The 19,059-nt window shown below is 44.5% G+C and overlaps 1 long non-coding RNA gene across 1 annotated transcript; it reads left to right on the top strand.

Moving 5' to 3' along the window:
• Positions 1 to 7,891: 7,891 nt before the first annotated feature.
• Positions 7,892 to 18,163, top strand: LOC121822445 (uncharacterized). Its single transcript, XR_006063560.2, has 3 exons — positions 7,892 to 8,807; positions 9,299 to 9,335; positions 13,359 to 18,163. It is a non-coding gene; the product is annotated as an uncharacterized LOC121822445 (long non-coding RNA).
• Positions 18,164 to 19,059: the final 896 nt, after the last annotated feature.

Below are 19,059 nucleotides of genomic sequence, written 5' to 3'. Positions count from 1 at the left end.
AGACTCGGTAACTATGGAGGGGCAAGAGACAGAGCCATAACTGTTAATGAGACCCTCGGGTGGACTGAGAAAACTTGGGTCAAACAGTGTGCTGGGCCTTATCTGTGGTCCTCGGCCCACCTTAGTGTGATCTCCCTAGGACAGCAAGAAGGGAAGTCTGAAGACTTCCTGGGTTTCTGTGGGCAGGAGGCACTCAACCGAGGCTGGAAGGTGGGAAGAAAATGGAAGCTATTTTTCTGCCTCCTCGGTGGTTAATCACCAGAGGATGCAAAGACTGTTCTGCACTTTCTGTGCTGGAGATAATGCCACCCCTCCTTTCCTTCTTGCTTTTGTTCCCCCAGCCCTGAAAACCATTTGGTGACCCATTTTCTGCACCAACCTCCCCTCTGCCGGAATACCTACAGCAACCTCTGCCTTCTGACTCACAACCTTGACTAATGCAAAGGCGTGTCTTCCCTTTGTAGGCTTCTTCACGGCTCTTAAAAAGCGTTTGGATGGTCTCATTTAAATCTTATAACAGTTCTGTAGGGCTGACAAGGCACAGGCCATTAAGACCATTTTTTTTTTTTTTTTTTTTTTTAATGTGGGAACAGAACCAGACTGGAAGGTGCCTTGGAGCTGGTCATGCCTTTTCTACTCAACAGTGGGAATGTTTCTGTGCTTCGGCTCAGCATCTGTAACATGAAAAGATTTGAACAAAAATGACTAGTTTTCAAATAGTTGCTTGCTTTCTTTTCCCACTGTAGTCTACAACAAGAAATATATTCTGTATCACTTCCTAGCACTTACATCTGCATGTCTATAAAGCATGGAAGACACAGTTTCAGGAGAGGTATCCCTAAGAAACATAGCATTCAACTTTTTGTAATTTATTACACTCATTTTTGAATTGTTTTTGGTGACCCCCCTCACTGGTTTCACAGTCTAATTATTCAGGCAAGCAACATCCATTTCCCGGCCGGCCACAGTTTCCTCTTCTATAAAACAGAAGCAACAGGGACTGGTGAGCTCGCTCTGCAGGTTACAGCTCTTGCCACAACGGGAAATAAGAGAGAGTTCTGTGTAGATCGGCCGAGAAGGAGGCTCCGGACACAAATCAGCCCGGACTGAACCACACACACTTTCATCCAAAATGGCCCACTTCCAGGTTCTTGCCCAAAGCTCTTTGGATGGGCTGTCTCAGGATGGGATTTTTAATTCTTTACAATTTCCGATCAGGTTCCTGTTTTCACTTAAACAGACTAATCAGTCAAATCAGAGAGGGATAAAAGAGGTCTAACCCTGTCCCACAACTTACCTAATAGAATATACAAGTCCAGTCTTGCCAAGGAGTTGGACCAATACAGGGTTGGGATCCCTTCCTTTCATGGGAAGTCTGTTTCTCTGCACTGGGTGGAACATTAATTTTGCTTTTGTTTGTTTGTTTGTTTAGACTTTATGTGTTTTGCCTAACATGTATGTATTTGTGCTACATGCATGCAGTGTCTTTGGAGGTCAGAAGACGGTGTTGGATCCCCTAGGACTGGAGTTACAGATGGTTGTGAGCTGCTATGTGGGTGCTGGGAACTGAACCCAGGTCCTTTGGAAAAGTAGCCAGTGCTCTTAACCTCTGAGCCATCTCTCTGATCCTTGCTACTTTTGTTTATAATAAACCTGGATTGTGCACCCAGACTTCAAGGGTCTCCTCCTGTATTTCCTGAAGAGGTGAAAATACAGACAGAGAATGTCACTGTTTGTCACGGGTGGGTTGACGTGGATCTGTGGAAAGAAGACTCGGAGGCATCTTAAGAATGAATCTAGCCTCTCGTGGCTGCAGGGGGTCCAGCCTTGAAGGACTGGAGCACTTTCCCTTCGCCTAGGGCAGTTTTATTCTCTCTAATTACAGTTTAGCCAGTTAATTTCCATACCTTCAAAGCAACCTGAAAGGAGCTCCCAGAGATAAATGCCGAGTGCAAATTCCTTGATTTCTCAGGTACCACGGTTTTCCGGGTTTCCTGAACCAAGTTTTGCATAGGCCTGTGATCCTTGGGAGACTCTCTGATCCTTGACTCTCAGACAAGACTCACATAGGGCGATGAGGGAAACAAAAGGTGTCCCTTAAACCAAGGATGGATTAGGGCTAGGTGCTCTGCTCTGGAGCCAGGCCAGGCATGGCTCAGCAGGAATGTAGCCACACAAGAAAAGACCCCTAGGTTGCATCAACACCAAACATGATGACCTGTTTGATCCCCAGAAAGGAGAGAATCAATTCCCACAAGTTGTCATCTGACTTCTGCATCAGTACCAAGACCCCGAGTGAGCGTTTATGCATTGCGCATGCGTGCGTGCGTGTGTGCGCGTGCGTGCGTGCGTGCGTGCCTGCGAGTGCGTGTGTAACAATAGGCCCTCATTGATAGTATTCCTTCTTAGCCTTAGCACCTTAGCAGCCTTAGCACCTGTCCCACTCCCACCCGGGGGGGGGGGGGGATGCCGGAAGCCACAGATGGTACTGAGTTCTTAGGGATTTACCCATCAGGTGGCTGTAACTTTTGCAATTGAAGAAAAACAACAAAAGTAGCACAAATTTCATTCGCCCTCTTCATAACTTCAAGGACAGACGGTTTATGATGGGTTCTTAGCAGCCTTGGCACACATTTCTTTCTTTGGTTCTGAGGCTGGGAGCCTTCACCTCCTCACTTAGAGGAAGCCCCTTCACGGTTTCTCTCGGACAACTAAAATGCCAGCACAACTTCTCTTGCAAGGCGGTGCCGTTGTTAAATCAAAGAGGGGTTCCTTGAGCATGATGTGGATGACTTGCACTGTCTGGAGTCACCAAGCGAAAGGGTGGTTCTCGTTCCCGTAGGGAGGGAGCATATAAGACTTCCTCGCACCATTTTGAGCAATATGCGATTGAAGATGTACAGGTTTTCTATCCTTGCAATTTTCCAATCACTATTTCCAGACTTCAGTCGGTCACAGATAACTGAAACCTCAGAAGATGGATCCCCCAAAAGAGAGGGCCAGGGGACTATTATATAAGGTTATGATAGAATTAAATATAATTCTATCTCTGGGTTTAGCTCAGAGTTGATGCTAATTTTCACCTCTGGGATCTAATAGATGAATCTAGATCCTGCCTAGTACTAGATCACATTAAAAATGAAGAACAGGTTACAAAAATAGTCTAGGGCAGTGGAGGACTGAAGTGGTCATAATACCAGAATTCTAGCTCTACTAGATACTTCAAACTTCCTATGTGGCTGCCAGAATGAAATGTAGGAACACTCACATGCCATTATATGTCTTGAGGGGCTAGGGATGAGGGAAAACAGCTCATGCTGTGAAAGGCCATAATATCTTAGTGTGGCAGCACATGGGTGAGGGAGTCACCTTATTTTAAGTACTTGAAGTGTCCCTAACTTCACATGCTAAACGTTCATTTGATTAGACATGTGACAGATCTGCTAAAGGGTTCACAACACGCCCCCACGGTTGGGCGTGTTTTCATATGCCAGGCGGACACTTCCGCCTAGCCAGTTCCAGGTCAGGATAGCCATTTCCGGGTCGAGGCGTCTCGTGTGACCAGGATCCGTGATGTTTCATGGCGATGTAAGCGTGCAACGTGGCCATGTGATCTACGCACATGCGTGGAGTAGTGACGTGACCTGGCCACGCCCAGCCTTTAAAAAATGAGCGCCATGTTCCTGGTTCCTTCTTCTTCTCCACACACGTGTCTCTCCCACAGGCCTGCGCACTCTCTGTCCCTTTATCTCTAATAAAACTCTTATTAGCGGATTCTGTCGTGTTTCATGACATTTCCTTGCAGGGTAAGAACACAACGCGGCCAAATAACTAACATCTGCAAAGGACAATAGGGGCTCTGATGAGAACTGGATCAAGGATGTAACTATATAGGAGGTCCATTGCTTTTCTGAGAACCTGATGTTGAAGCAGACATCAGATGGACAAGTGGGAATTGGTGAAGAGAAAAAAATAGAAAGGTCCAAGTCAATAGAAGCAACACTGAAGTCTAAGTGGTGAGGCTAGGGAGACAGGTCGGCCGTAAAGCGCTTGCTCCACAAGCATGAGGAACTGAGTCCAGATCCCCGGCACCCATATCAAAAGCTGGATGTGGCAATAATACATTCTTGTTTCAGCACTGGGGATGGGGAGACAGGACAATACCCAGAGCTTGTTGACCAGTTAGTCTTACCAAACAGGTGAGCTCCAGGTTCAGTGAGAAACCCTGCTTCAAAAATAAGGGGGAGACCCATTGAGGAAGGAAGCCAGAACTGACCTCTGACCTCCACTTGCCTACATGTATACCACACACATGCAAATAAACAAATAAAAGTCTCTTTACCTTCTGGACTGGAAGTCTTACGTGCCTACCTTCTGGGACATTAGAGGTAATTGAGCTAAGTGCCTAAGGTGGACTTGACCCCCCTTGCTGCCCATTATGCAAACATATCCCCATCTGGAAAGACCACAACTCAGGTACACAGCAGCATCCCATCTACCTCAACAGAGGCCAGAAGACAGAGAGTCCCTGCTAGCTCCTGGCAGATTCTACTGGGGTAGGCCACACAAGCTGGGTCAAACACTCCTGTCTGAACACTTCTAAGGGAAAGAGGAGAACAGAAAGGGTGTCTAAGGAGATGGCTCAGTCTATCAAGTTCTTGTCTCTCAAGCACAAGGACATTGGTTTGATTCCCCAGAAACCACGGAGAGGTGGGGAGTCCAGGTGTATTTGTAATCCTAGCACTGAATCTGACTTCAAACACAATGTAGATAGCTCTTGAGGAATGGCACCTGAAGTTGACCTTTGACCTCCACACACATGCTCCTGAACATACTCACACACATGCATAGGCATAACCATAATAAACAAGAAACAAAAAGTAAGACTATAGTGATCATGCATGACTGCTTCACGATGGTACTAGTCAGGAAAGAAACCAAGAGCCACGGGAAGTGATGATGATGATGTCACTGCAGCATCTTCAGAAGATGCTTTCTGCCCCCTCCTCTGGCTTCTGTCTGTCCCTTCAGGCTATTTCTCCAGTCAACCCATCATTTCTGGGGTATATCTCGCATCCTTTTGATAACATTTACCTCCCCTCTGTGGTGGTTAGACTAAGAATGGCAGCTGAGTGGTGGTGGTGCATGCCTTTAATCCCAACACTCAGGAAGCAGAGGCAGATGGATCTCTGTGAGTTTGAGGCCAGCCTGGTCTACAGAGTAAGTTTCAGGACAGGCTCCAAAGCTACACAGAGAAACCCTGACTCCAAAAAAAAAAAAAAGAAAAGAAAAGAAAGAAAGAAAGAAAGAAAGAAAGAAAGAAAGAAAGAAAGAAAGAAAGAAAGAAAGAAAGAAAGAAAAAGAATAAGAATGGCCCCATAGGCTCATATATTTGAATGCTTAATCATCCTGGAGTGGCACTACTCGTGAAGGATTAGGAGGTGTGGCCTTGTTGGAGTGGGTGTGGCCCTGCTGGAGGAAGCATGTCACTGGGGGGTGGGGTGGGCTTTGAGGTTTCAAAAGCTCGAGCCAGGCCCAGCGTCCCTTTCTTCCTGTTGCCAGTAGATCTAGATGTAGAACTCTCAGCTACTTCTCCAGCACCATGTCTGCCTTGATGATAATGGACTAAATCTCTAAAACTGTAAGCAAGCCTCAATTAAATGCTTTCTCTTAAGAGAGTTGTTGTGGTCACGGTATCTCTTCACAGCAATAGAACACTGACTAAAGCACCACCAAAGTTTTCCAAGCTTCTTACCCATTGCTTGTAACCCAAACCCCTGAGCTTAGCATCTGATATACTTAACCTTGAAAAAGTCAAAACCCCAAATCCAAGTCATTTAATTGTTACAGGAAGGATCTGAAATCATAGATATAAGGAGGCGAGCTTTCTTCCAGTTATAACTATACTTTAGCGTCGGGGCAGAGAATGCTGTGTACAGAATGAATGCTAATTTTAAAAAGCAGCTGGAAAAAGAGTCCATCCCCAGCTTAGCCACTTACGAAGCAGCCCTTATGTCTGTAGTGTAGCTGAGCACTTCTCCAGGGTGCCATAACCTCATCGTTGAGTAAATGGATATTGACAGGTGCACAGGATGTCACTGAGCTTTAAGTCAAGTCCCAGGAGGTCCCCAGAGACAGAAGCTGGTCTGATACATAGCAGTTAGGAGACAAAGGACTTTAGAACTTAGAAGCTAAAATTATTTAGGCAGCAAGTGGAGGGTGTGTGTGTGTGTGTGTGCTTAACTGGTACGTCACATGATGGGATATGTCCTCCAGAATTTAATAAAATTTAGATTATCTGAATCTAATCATGAGGCCATTTGCAAAATCGAGTTACTGCACAGCATCTTTGAAAATGACTCATGTTCCTAGGAAGTGCCAGAGCACAAATGGTTATCTGCATTATCCCCGAAGGGTGGTCTGCCTGTCATGAGCCGAAGCTCATGGAAGACCTGTCACATGTTATAAAACCTGGGTTGGTGATGGTTGCCTGCAGCGGTGGAGAAAGGAGATGTAGCGAGCACGTTAGCCAAACAGGCAGAGGAGGCTGTAACCTCTACCACTGACCACTTCTCAGCACGTCTCATGTCTGGCTGCTCTGATGGTTGTCTAATCCATCTCTGTTACAGAAAACCCAAACCAGAGGCTGTTGTTTAGACAACCCCCAAGGCTAACCACCCACAGCCATGTAACTCAAACTCAGGCCATCCTGATGGCCCCCCAACACTCAAATCACAAACATAAAATGTCATTTTACATTCTTGTTGGCATGATTCAGTGAAATTATGCCAGTTAGCCTTAGGCAAATTAGCACAAACACCTGCTTGTCCTAAAAATAATGATAATACATAAGAGATAGTCATGAAATGGGTTGAGATGGTTTCTCTCTTATGCTTTATAATACATGCTGTTAATGCTTAAGAAAAACTACTTCCAACCTTGTTTGAAGTCTTCCAGATTGTGATCCGTTCATTTTACTGTATGAGAGTTAACTTTAAAAATCTTTTCATCTGATCTGATTTTACCATTGGCATCTGATTTCTACTCTCATAATGCATGCACACAAGCATGCAAATGCATGTGTGCACACAGGCACACAGGCACTCCTGTCTGGCCTTGTTCCTCTTTGCCTTACTCAATCCCAGCCATTCTGATCGGTGGTGGTCCACTTAGTTCACCCCCACAGTGTTTTAGGTCTAGCCCCAAATGTTGCTTTCTCCATAAGGTTTGTCTTGTGTTACCTAAAATCACAATCCATGGCTCCCCTGAGGCATTTTTCTTTAGTACGATTGCGAGCACATACCCACTCCTTACATACTGGACCCTTACTTATTAGCACATGATCAAGAGCTTGTCTTTCTCCCTGTGACAATATAAGCCACATAACCACAAGGACTTTCCTATGTTCTATCTGCTACAGTATCCTCATGGCCTAGACTAGAAGTGAGCGCTGATAGATGCTGTCCTGCTCAATGTCAGCTGTCAACTCTATATGACACAAACCTAAAACACCCTAGGAAGAGGGAGCTGCAGCTAAAGAATTGCCTCCATCAGATTGGCATTGTCTACAGAGAGTTTTCTTACTTGCTAATCTATGTAGGAGGGCCCAGCCTGCTGTGAGCAATGCCATCCCTAGACAGGTGGGCCTTTATAAGAAAGCAGGCTGAAGAAGCCATGGAGAGCCATCCAGTAAGCAGCATTCTTCCATGGCCTCTGCTTCAGATCCTGCCTCCAGGTTCCTGCTTGAGTTCCTATTCTGGCTTCCCTCGATGGACTGTAATGGGTAAGCTGAAATAAACCCTTCCCTCCCCAAGTCGATTTTGGTCAGTGTTTTATCATAGCAACAAAAGCGTTCTAGAACAGATGTTCAACAAACATTCTGCAACTCTAAGCCTCCATGCAACAGGAAGGTTAGGGTGTGGGCAAAATATGAAAGGGGGATCATTTTTCCCCTCCACCTCCACACTAGAAACATATTGGAAAGTGAGGAGAGCAAAGTGTCCGGGACATTCTGAGGAACAGAATTCATACTCCATTGACAGAGTCTTAAGACTCCAGCAGGGGATGCATGTGAGCTGCGCCTAGGCACAGAGGACCAAAATCAAAGTCTCCATCAGATGGATGCCCCAAGAAGGAGCAGAGGCAGGGAGAGAGACAGAGAATCAAAGATGGGTGCCCCTGAAACCATCCATCCCTGCCCAGCTGTGGATGAGCCCATTCTTGTACAGAACTAGTATAAGTGTCTACAGGTGTTGAGTTTGTGGTTACATTGGCTGTGCTTTGTGTAGATGGCATTTGTAGCCATCTGTACAGCTTCTGGCTCTTACGTTCTTTCTATAGGAGCGCTATCCTACTGATAGACTCGGGAAAAGGGGTGGGGAGTCACTGCCTACATTTGTGTATTCACTAGTGACCCCCCAAGACTCCAGGGGATAGTTCCACTACAACCGTCACATGGATGGCCCGGGTTAAACTAAATGGATCATAAAAACAAAACCAAAAGTTATGAATTTGGGAAAAGGATAGGTAGGTAGGTAGATATTGATAAGAATAAGAGGGAGATAAATTGGGGGTGTGTGTGAGTAACCAGAATGCATTGTGTGTGTGTGTGTGTGTGTGTGTGTGTGTGTGTGTGTGTGTGTAATGTCAGGCATCTAACTTTATCAAAATATTCCATGAAAAAAAAAAAAAGATGGGCCCTGACAGAAGAGGGGAGGTCTTGGGGTAACCTGTGTGAGCAGGTTGTCTTCCTCTGAAACCTTGGAACTATTCTTCACTGAGCTGTTGGAAGAAAGCTTGAACTCAAGGTAGGTTGAATTAGGCAAACATATTATTATGCCTCTCCTTTGCCAGAGTCCAAACTGGCCTCATTTTATTTGATATTAAAGATAACCACTATTATTCTCAGGCATGACATTAATTGCAAAGAAATATTGGTCATATGCCAGGCAGAGAGTCCAGGTTTGCCCCCTGGAGCCTGGGATAAGCATTTCGTGTCCTCTGCTGACCTTGTATGTGCTTCTGTGGGGAAATTAGAGATGCATTAAGTGGCTGCACACAGCAGAATAATTGCCATGGCAACCAAAGGCCCATCACCTGAGATTTCTTTCAAACTGATTTGTCAAGAGTGAATTGCAGATGGTCTCACAAAATGGAAGATGGAAAAAAAATTCACATTCTCTCTCTCTCTCTCTGTCTCTTTCCTCCTTTCTCGTGTTTTGATATCTGGGTTCTAAAAGTGGCTCACTCATGTCTCCTTTTTCTAAAATTATTCTAAATATGTTTTTTTCCTTCTCAGAGTTGCTGTCTGACTCATGGATCCTGTGCTTGATGAGGTGAGGGACTGGGATAAAATCAGAACACAGCAGTTCCCTTGGCGGGGGCGGGGGGGGGGGGAGGGGGTCAACCCACATGTCTTCCATTGGCAAGGCTGGCAGAATGACGATGCGCCCTTGAGGAGGCCATTCTGGGACAAAAACATCTCGGCTCTGTTCAAGGGGATTCGTGACCTTGTCACTTCACTGTCTATCCCCAAGATAAAAAAGTTGTCATGTCAGGCTGTTTCTGGACTCGGGGTTGTGGGAACAAATAAATGATGGCTTTCTGTCCACATCTTTATAGAGGTTTATTTTCCCTTGAATCCATCATTTGATAGAGAAGACAGTAAACATGAACTGACCTGGAATACGGTGGAGATGATGGGTTCTTTGGTTGCTATGGTGATTACTCAGCTATTAGTCAGTGGCGCTTCTGTAAACAGTTCCAACACATGAATTAACACAAAAGACCAACCATGAGTGTGGAAAGAAAAAGTTTATTCCTGAGATGCCCCCTCCCCACCTCTTTCTGTGTTGTTTGTTTTGTTTCTGTTTTAAAACAGGGTCTCATTATATAGCTCAGACTAGCCTTAAAGTCTTGCCTTCGTCCCCCAAATGCTGGGATTATAGGCAGGCACCACTATTCCTTGCTTGCAGCTGTGTTTTAGACAAATAGTCCCCCCCATTTCAGGTGTCTCCACGGCACACTGAGAAACAGCACACTCCAAGGATTTCCCTATAAGTAAAAGAAATGCCATAAGCTTTAGCGAAAAGTCACAGGCTTGCTGAAATGTCAGTGAGTAGCAGCTGACCGTGGGGAGGAGGACTCTGTGGCAGGGTGGTCTTCTACCTACCCTGGGCTTGTTCCCCTCAGGCTACTTCCATCACCTCAGTTTTCTCCTGTGTCCCCTACATAGGCAGCTAGGAAGCCTGTGGGTAACTGATACCAAACTACCAAGCTCTGATTATCAAACAGACTCACGGGCAGGAAAAAGTTAATTCTAGACTATTTCATGTTAAAGCACTTTTAAAGAAAACTCAAAATAATGATTTCAAGGAGAGACTTCCATTCCCTCATGAAAGTTAAGTACTGTCTCCTAGCTCGGTTCTGAAATTGTATAAGAAATGGATTTTACATCTCCTAGTTTTCACTAAGAAGCAATATAAGTTTTATGAAAAGTTTGCCTGAAGGGTATATGCATACACATTTTGGGGTGGAAGACTTCAAATCATCAAATATATGGTTTTATTGGGCTGTGGAGAAGCAGATGGGATTGAATTAACTATTGGACTTGAATTAAATCTGTTTCCAATTATTCTCTGAAAGAAGGCAAGCTTATGGGTCAGTTATGTCTTATAGACAGAATTACTGTTTCAAAAAGGTACAAATATTAAATCATGGAATTTTGGGCTAGAAGTTGCCTAAGAGGCCCCATTCCTATCGCTACGTTCATAGCGTCTGTAAGGTTCTCAAAACTGCTCAGGTTGTTGCCTTCAGTGGAGTCGGGTCATGCTACCACGGAATGCATTCCCTGGGGCTCAGCTGTCATTGAGCTCCGCTGTGGGGAATTCACTGTTTTTAGCAATTGGGTTCGACTTCCAGGTACCTCGTAAGGTCTGCCTGGCTTACAGTTTGGCCATGTTTGGGGAGGTGGATTAGATGAAGGGGATTGATGGCAAAACAGTGCCCTCAACAGAAAGGAGTCTTTGGAAGAAAATATCACAGGTGATCATTGTGGCATTGAACTCAGTCGCCAGAATGACTGTCAGGCATCATTGTTCTTGTCCCCCACTTGTGTACCCTGCCACCAAAAGTGTGTGTGTGTGTGTGTGTGTGTGTGTGAACTGCTAGGGTTTCCGTTTGGTTCTTAGCACTACACCTTAAAGGGTGTTAGTATAAACGCAGTACTCTGTCGCCGCCTTGCAATGCCTTGAAATACTGCCCCTTCGTGAACTCTTTATCCCTTTCACTGTCCTGCTTGCTTCCTGATTCATTATTATGTTCCAGTGGAACCCCAAACCAGGAGGCAAAGGGCCTTGCCAAGGGTCCAAAGAGGTATGGTCCAGGTGCCCCATGCCAGGATGTGCCTCATGATTAGTGCACAGAGGTAGCAGAGTGTCAGGGTGGCTGTGCACACAGGGCATCTGTCATGGCTCAGAATCCTGTTTCCCCAGGCTGGCAGAGGTGCTGGGATGAGTTCCTTGTCTGTAAATTAAAAAAAAAGGGGGGGGGGGAGGACACAAAATTCTTGATGCAGGCTCTTTCTGCGACTCTGTGATCAGCTGTGGGCAATTCTTCAAATGCAGCCAAACAGATGAATTCTACCAGGTGCTCTGTGGAGGGAAAGAAGCCCTTGGGGTTCTGTGGGTGTCTTTGAACTTTGACCAAAGAATATGCCTTTGAAGGAAATCGTCATTGAGCTAGTCTTTCCCAGGTAATTCCTTCCTTACCTCCTGCTAATGTCCCTTTCCTTCACAGCCATTGCTGACCCCAAACTTTGGGCCCATGTCATCATTGCCTGAGAGCTAGAACCCCAATTCCATAATTCCACCACACATATGACAGCCCACATTCCTCCCAGCAGGTTTTGTTACTTCCACACGGACTCAACAGCAAGGTGGCCTCTGGAGTGCAGAATATAATTCCTCCAAGACCGCGGTTCTCAACTTTCCTAGTGCTGTGACCCTTTACCACAGTTCCTCAAGTTGTGGTGACCTCCAACCATAAAATTATTTCCATTGCTACTTCATAACTGTAATTTTGCTACTGCTATGAATCGTAATGTAAATATCCGATATGCAGGTTATCTGATATGTGACCCCCCCAAAGGGGTTGTGACCCACAGTTTGAGAACCACTGCACTAAGGAGTTCTTTTTTCCTGAACCCTTCAGGGCTTACAGCTACAACCTTCAGTCTCTTTCAATGTCTTTTTCCCCCATCAAAGGCTTGCCTGCTCTGGCCAGAGCAGTATTCTCCCTATGCCGTGTACAAAGAACTTGTTCTCCCAATACTTGATCTCCTCTGGACTTTACTGATCTCAGTAGAAGTGATGGGATTGACAGGCTTCTTTCAGACAGACCAAGCACTACTTCCCTGTGCTGGATTGGGTGAATGGCATCTTCCGGTACACATCTCTCCCTGAAACTTCAGTGTATGATGTTACTTGGATATAGGGTCCCTGCGGATGTAATTAGTGAAGATGACTTTATATCGTACTGAGATGTTTCCTGTATAAGTGTCCATTTTCTGTCCCTATAACCAAATATCTAAAACTAGGCACTTTATAAAGAAAAGAGGCTGATTTATCTCACGATTGTGGAGGAGGCCTCATTTATTGAGCCTCTGGTGAGAGCAATGTGACTGCCTCACAGCATGGCAGACTGTGTCATGGTGGGCACATGTACAAGCAAGAGAAATCATAGTCAAGATAGGTGACAAGAAAGACTCAAGGGTCAGCCCCCCCCCCCTCTTAAGACAGGGTTTCTCTGTGTAGCCCTGACTGTCCTGGATCTCACTCTGTAGACCAGGCTGGCCTCGAACTCACAGAGATCCACCTGGCTCTGCCTCCCAAGTGCTGGGATTAAAGGCGTGTGCCACAGCCCCACAGCTAGCCTTACTCTCTTTTATAACAACTCCCTCTTGAGAGAGCTGAGTGAGCCCATGAGGGCAGCATTAACTCCTTCTATAGGTGATTCCCCCCTGACTTAAATCTGTGCCAGGCCTGGCCTCTTAGAGTTTCTACTCCATCAAGACTGCCACACCAGACACCATGTTTCCCGCACCCAGACGTTTGGGAGCCACAGCCAAACCATATCCAAACCACGTCTATGGCTGGTGTTCCTAGAAGCTAAGGGCAGGACATACAGATCCCAGAGGGGAGGGGAGCAGGTGACGACAAAGGCTGAGACAAGAAAGATGCAGCCGGGTCAAAGAAGATAAGACTGTCCGCGAGCCAGGAACAGAGGGGAAAGGCTTATTCCTGAGAGCCCCTGGAGGGAGTCCGTTCCTGCTGATGACATCCAGATTCTTGCTTCCACAGCGGTGAACTCCCCAAATGAAATGATGCTAAGGCAAAACGATACCATTCAGGATTCTCTGGTGCTGTGACACTACAGAATGGAAGGTTATAAAAGGCTTGGACCATTGTGAGGAGTGGGAGAAGAGGAGGAATCAGATGTTTCCACACATGCTGACGGCGAGGTGCCAAGCTGGATGTTTTACATGTACACATATGTAATTTTATTTACTGCACAAATCAGTATCCTTTAAAACGATGTATCTGCTATGATGTTTTAGGTTGGCGTATGTGTAGTAGACAAAAAAATAGGAGGGCTACAGGCTTTTTGAATAGTAAACAGAATGAAGTGTCATAAGTCAGACAAAACCAAACCAAAAACAAACACCCAAAGGCTCTCTTACAGAGACTATGTAAATAACCAGTGTGAGGTTAGATTGAAAATCCATAGCCGGATGTTATATAGATGAAGAGGGCTAGCGATCCAATTAGCAATCACATGGTAATTGTAAATGAGCATTGTCAACAATAGCAACACCAAATGGGTGTTCTGAAAGACACAAATAAGGTGAAATTAAAGTACTGGGCATGTCACATGATATCTCAGTTTGATTTCTGTTGCTGTGATAAAAACACCAGGGCCAAAAGCAACTTGGGACAGAAAGGGTTTACTTGTAAGTTACACCTCTCCATCACATCCTCCACCATTGAGGAAAGCCAAGGCAGGAACCCAAGTAGGGTAGGAACATGGGGTGGGTACTGAGCAAAAGCCACAGAGAACACTTTACTTTCTCACCATGGCTTGTTTGGCTTACTTTCTCATACCACCAAGGACCACCTGCCCAGGAGTGGCTCCACCAACAGTGGCGAGGCCTTCCACATCAACCATTTAATCATGAAAACGCCCTAGAAGCCAAATTGGATGAAGACATTTCCTCAACTGAGTTTCCTCTTCCTAGTTTGTACCAAGTTGACAAAAAACAAACAAATGAAAGAAACTAATTAGCACACATGGTAAACGCAGCGTTGACGGGTAAAACAGGGACAGGTTATCAATACTAAATATAGCCTTTAACTGAGCATGCCTCTTACATAATAATAAAAAAGGCACTAATATGACACTACAAGAACTTATGTAACTTCCGGTCCGGGAGACACTGATGGAAATGTTCTCTGACTCTTCTCTAGGGTCGCAGCTACTTAACTCTGTCACGCAGTCCTAGCACACACCATCTATGACAGAATGAGATGCGTGTTGTGCAGCCAGTGACTTTGCTGCTCTGTCCCCATTAGCCAGAGGGTAGGAACAGGGACATGTTGAAAAAGTGTGCATTTGATTCAGGGGCTGCATTCCTTCCACACGCATGTCTGCTCCAGGTGGCAGACTGATGCACATATTTAATCCCATGAACATCAGTTATCCCTGTATTAAAACAGAGGAGAGATTGTCATCTTCTGAGTGGTATTTACATAGCGACCTTGAGATATCTCCAGATAAACATCTAATTTCAAGAGAAGGAAAATGATTCTCTCCACCATCCACACACCTACTCAAGGTACACACACACACACACACACACACACACACACACACACACACACACCCCTCAAAGGTGTCATCTGCCTGGCACCATGTGGGCAGCAATGGATGTGGGCGCCAAGCCAGCAAAGAAAGTGTCTCCAAACACTCACTCATCCTCCCACCGCCTTCCAAAAACATTGTGTGGGGTTTGCAGCTTTGAAAACGTAATTAACACTTTTACTTATGGAAAACGGATCCTGAGAGTTTTAGCAGGATATACTGGAAACAGCCTCAAATCTCAATGGCCTTACTCAAAGGGTAACCCAAGTATAGACACACTCTTCTGGACTCCCAGGAGCCTGGAGACCAGCACAGGCTTAGGCCAACTTTTCTTTATCGTCACCCCCCACCACCCCCTCCAGTCCTGCCCCCACAGACTTAAAAATTAAATCTCACTGAGTATAGCACTAAGCAGCCCCGTGATGAAAGCTTGGAAAAGCTATTTAGAATTAGATTTTGTCTTAGTTTGGTTTCTACTGTTATGATAAAGACACCATGACTGAAGGCGAATTGGTTTGGAAAGCGCTGATTTCAGCTTACAGTGTCACATCACAGTCCATCATGGAAGGAAGTCAGGGCAGGAGCTCAAGGCAGGAACCTGGAGACAGGAACTGAGGTAATGACCATGGAGGATGCTGCTTACTGGCTTGTTCCTCATGGCTTCCTCAGACTGCTTTCTTATACAACTCAGGCCCATCTGCCCAGGGGTGGCACCACACACAGTAGTGTAGGGTGGGGCCTTCTTACATCAATCATTAATGAAGAGAATGAGTACAGACTTGCCTTCCGGCAATCTGATGGAGGCATTTTCTCAATTGGGGTCTCTTTTTTTCAGATAACTGTACTTTGTATCAAGCTGAGCAAAACAAACAAAACCATCAAGACAGGTTCCACAACTTTCTGCTATGATAACTTTACCTCTAAGACTAGATTTGCCAAGAGTTGTGTCTTTACAAGGCATGGTGTGTATTCAGGGGTGACATGACGCACAGTATCTTGTTCCCAGATCTCTTTCCTGTAAGTCTGTCATGACACCTAGGATCTTATATGAAAACACTAAAATCTTTTCCTTGAAAGGAAGAAATAAACTATCATGATTAGACAGTGGGTTGGCACAATCATTGTGGAAGGAAACAGACTGGGCAAATTTTGGAAAGGGAACAGAACAGAAGGTGCTTCTAGGTGGTGCCAGGGTAGGAATCTGGGCCCTGGTGTTCAAGTAAAAGCATGCAAACCAGCTTCAAGATGCAACAAAGCCAAAGAAAGAGGTAGACAAACCCAGGATTACACAGAGTATAATTTATTAGGCACTTAGGTAAAGAAAAGTATCTTGAATAGCAAGACAGGTGAATTCTCACAAACTGGATCAGAAGGAGGAGTAAGATATAATGGCCAGCATAGGATTTCATCCAAGCCAAGATGGTGCTGATTTATCTCCAGCTAATACCAAGGGCACTGGACACATTCCTTGTGCTGATGAGTCTAGAAACTTGGTCATAAAACTCTGTAGACCACTCTATTTATAGATGCTAGGGGTCAATTGGAGAAAGTTAGCCAGAGTCACTCAGCATGGTCATGGTTCTTATGACTCAAGATGGCTTCATTCAGGTCAAGTTGAAGCCCCACACCTGTGCAAGAGGAAAGGCAGGTAGGCACCAATGGAGCAGAGGGAGATCAGAATTTGTTTTTTCTGCCTACAGCTGAAACATGTGGACACCACTGGGAAAAGCACAAGCTAAAATATTAGCCCCTGTCCCAGACCAGCTGCTATACATGAGGATATGGGAAACATGTTTAATGGTAAAATAAATACACATTTCTTTGGGGTTAATTGCAACATTCACATGTTATTTTAAACAGAAAAAGCAGAAAGCTCTCGCTTCAAATTCCATGCATAGAGTGGAGTCTTTGGAGGGTGACCTGTATGCTTCAGATTTTTTCCAGCTCTGTCCTCACCTGCTCCTGCTTGTGAAGGTCACTGGAGACTTAAAAGAAATGCTTTTTAATGAGCTTCAAGGATATAACCCTAGGAAGCCTTGTTACGATCAGAGAACAGTACTAAGAATATGAGTTCTTTGCACTCAAAGACCTTGAGGGATTTTTCTTTCTGCTTCAAATTCTGTCAGGGACTATCAGATGAAAGCAAGCCCACTCTAAGGTTGGGAGGGTCAGAATGAGGAGTTGAGCAACATAGTCCATTTCTATGACAGAGCATCAGCATCATTTACCTCCTTTTGCAAGCTGATGCACATGCTTAAGGCTCACTCCCTTACTGTGTGTAGTATGCCTAAGATATGGTCAGTATTACTGAATAAGAATGGTTCCAAGCACAGGTGTCTCCCTTCCCTGGCTAGTTTAATAAGTACAATTTTAACTTGGGAATCATAATGGATAACTAATAGAGTTGTGAAATTATATACAGCAGGTGCATAATTCATGTTAAACACTATTGCGATGTTCTCTCTCTACAAATGTCTTACAAAAGACCCACAAATAGACTGGAGTCTTTAGTTTAAAACACTGTTCTAAGGGACTTGAGGCATGTGTTGGACTTGTCCACCAGACTTCTCATTGCAGTTATATTGACAGATAAGTAAGTGTTTTAACAGCTACAGGGACATAGGTTATCTCTACTTCTTCCCAAAGGAGCTTCAATGGTGACTTTTAAGGGATTTAGAGGTGAAAGAGCTTTTAGGAACCATTTAGCACAGTGGTTCGCAACTTCACACTTGTCAGAATGACCATAGCCCTACACATTACGTAGATTGTTGTAAGAAACACTGTAGGAGTAAATATTAGTATTTTCTTTCTCCACAATTCCCAATGAAATATAGAAACATTGCATGACTAGTCATCCTGCATGTGTAGACAGACAACAATCTTGTCGAGAAAACTATTTGTTGCAAGCTGTAATTAATGAAGTGCCATCTGTGAGAGGCAATGTTCCTTGCATAAGCTGTGACTATCCACGCAAAGTTCTTAGGCTTTTTAGCCAGATGGGAAGAGAGAAAAGAGTGTAACAAAGCAGAAATGTGGTGTGAATTATCTGATCAATAACATATGCTATGTGGTTACACTTTATTTTATTATCTGACATATAGACTCATTTTCACACTCTTCTTAGAAAACTTGATTTAGAATTTATATCCAACTTTGAATTCTTCCACTTGGTTTAATTGTTTGACATTTATTAGTCTCTTTGTGTGTGTGTGTGTGTGTGTGCGTGTGTGTGTGTGTGTGTACCTGCTGTGGAGATCAGAAGAATCTTCTGATCTCTTTCTATACACCACATAGGTCCCAAGGATGAAACTCAGGTCTTCAGGCTCTGCAGCAGACACCTTAACTGGCTGAACCACATCACTTCCCATCACTCCCCATTTCCTGATTGATTTTTAGATAGTCTCAACAGATCAGTTCATATAAAATGCTTGCTTCCTCCCAACTTTGAGTAAAACTCCAACCCTTCAACTTGGGATTCAAAACTTCTGCATTCCAGTGATTCCCAGGATCACCAAAGTGAACTCATGACCAGCCCATTCCTACTCACCTCCCACATAGCCATGCTCACCCATTAGCCTGGCCTAGAAAGTCTCTCCATAACTCCATAACTACTCCTCCCATAACTCTCCATTCTCTCTTGTCAAAATCTCAATGATTCTTCAAGGCAAGACACTTCATCCAAGGATTTCCCCGATATGTTCTCAATGTGTCTTTATGTAAGAAACATTTAGTCATCTATAACTTGAAATAACACAGTGCCTATAAGAACATCATGTTAACATCAGTTAACATGAATGTCTGAACACTTTTTTAAAAATGTGTATATATGCCTCTGTGTGGGCCATTGGAGGTATCAGCAAAGCAGTTGTAAGCTGTCTGATGTGGGTACTGGGAACCAAACTCGGATTCTCTGGAAGGTGCTCTTAACTGCTGATCCACCTCTCCAGTCTAAATATCTGAAGAATTTTTAAGCATATCTACTTGGGGAAAATCTGCATATACTAAAGCTGACTCTTGGTAAGGGTACAATTTTCTTGAAAAACTAAAGTAATTTTAATGAGATATAATTGATGCATAATAAACTGCATGTAAATATATATTTGTAAATTTTATAAATATGTACATTCATAAAGTACATAATGT

Source organism: Peromyscus maniculatus, chromosome 14, assembly GCF_049852395.1.
Source record: "Peromyscus maniculatus bairdii isolate BWxNUB_F1_BW_parent chromosome 14, HU_Pman_BW_mat_3.1, whole genome shotgun sequence".
Classification (NCBI taxonomy): domain Eukaryota; kingdom Metazoa; phylum Chordata; class Mammalia; order Rodentia; family Cricetidae; genus Peromyscus; species Peromyscus maniculatus.
The sequence above is the reverse complement of the archived record's forward strand: the minus strand, read 5'-3'. Positions and strand labels throughout refer to the sequence as shown.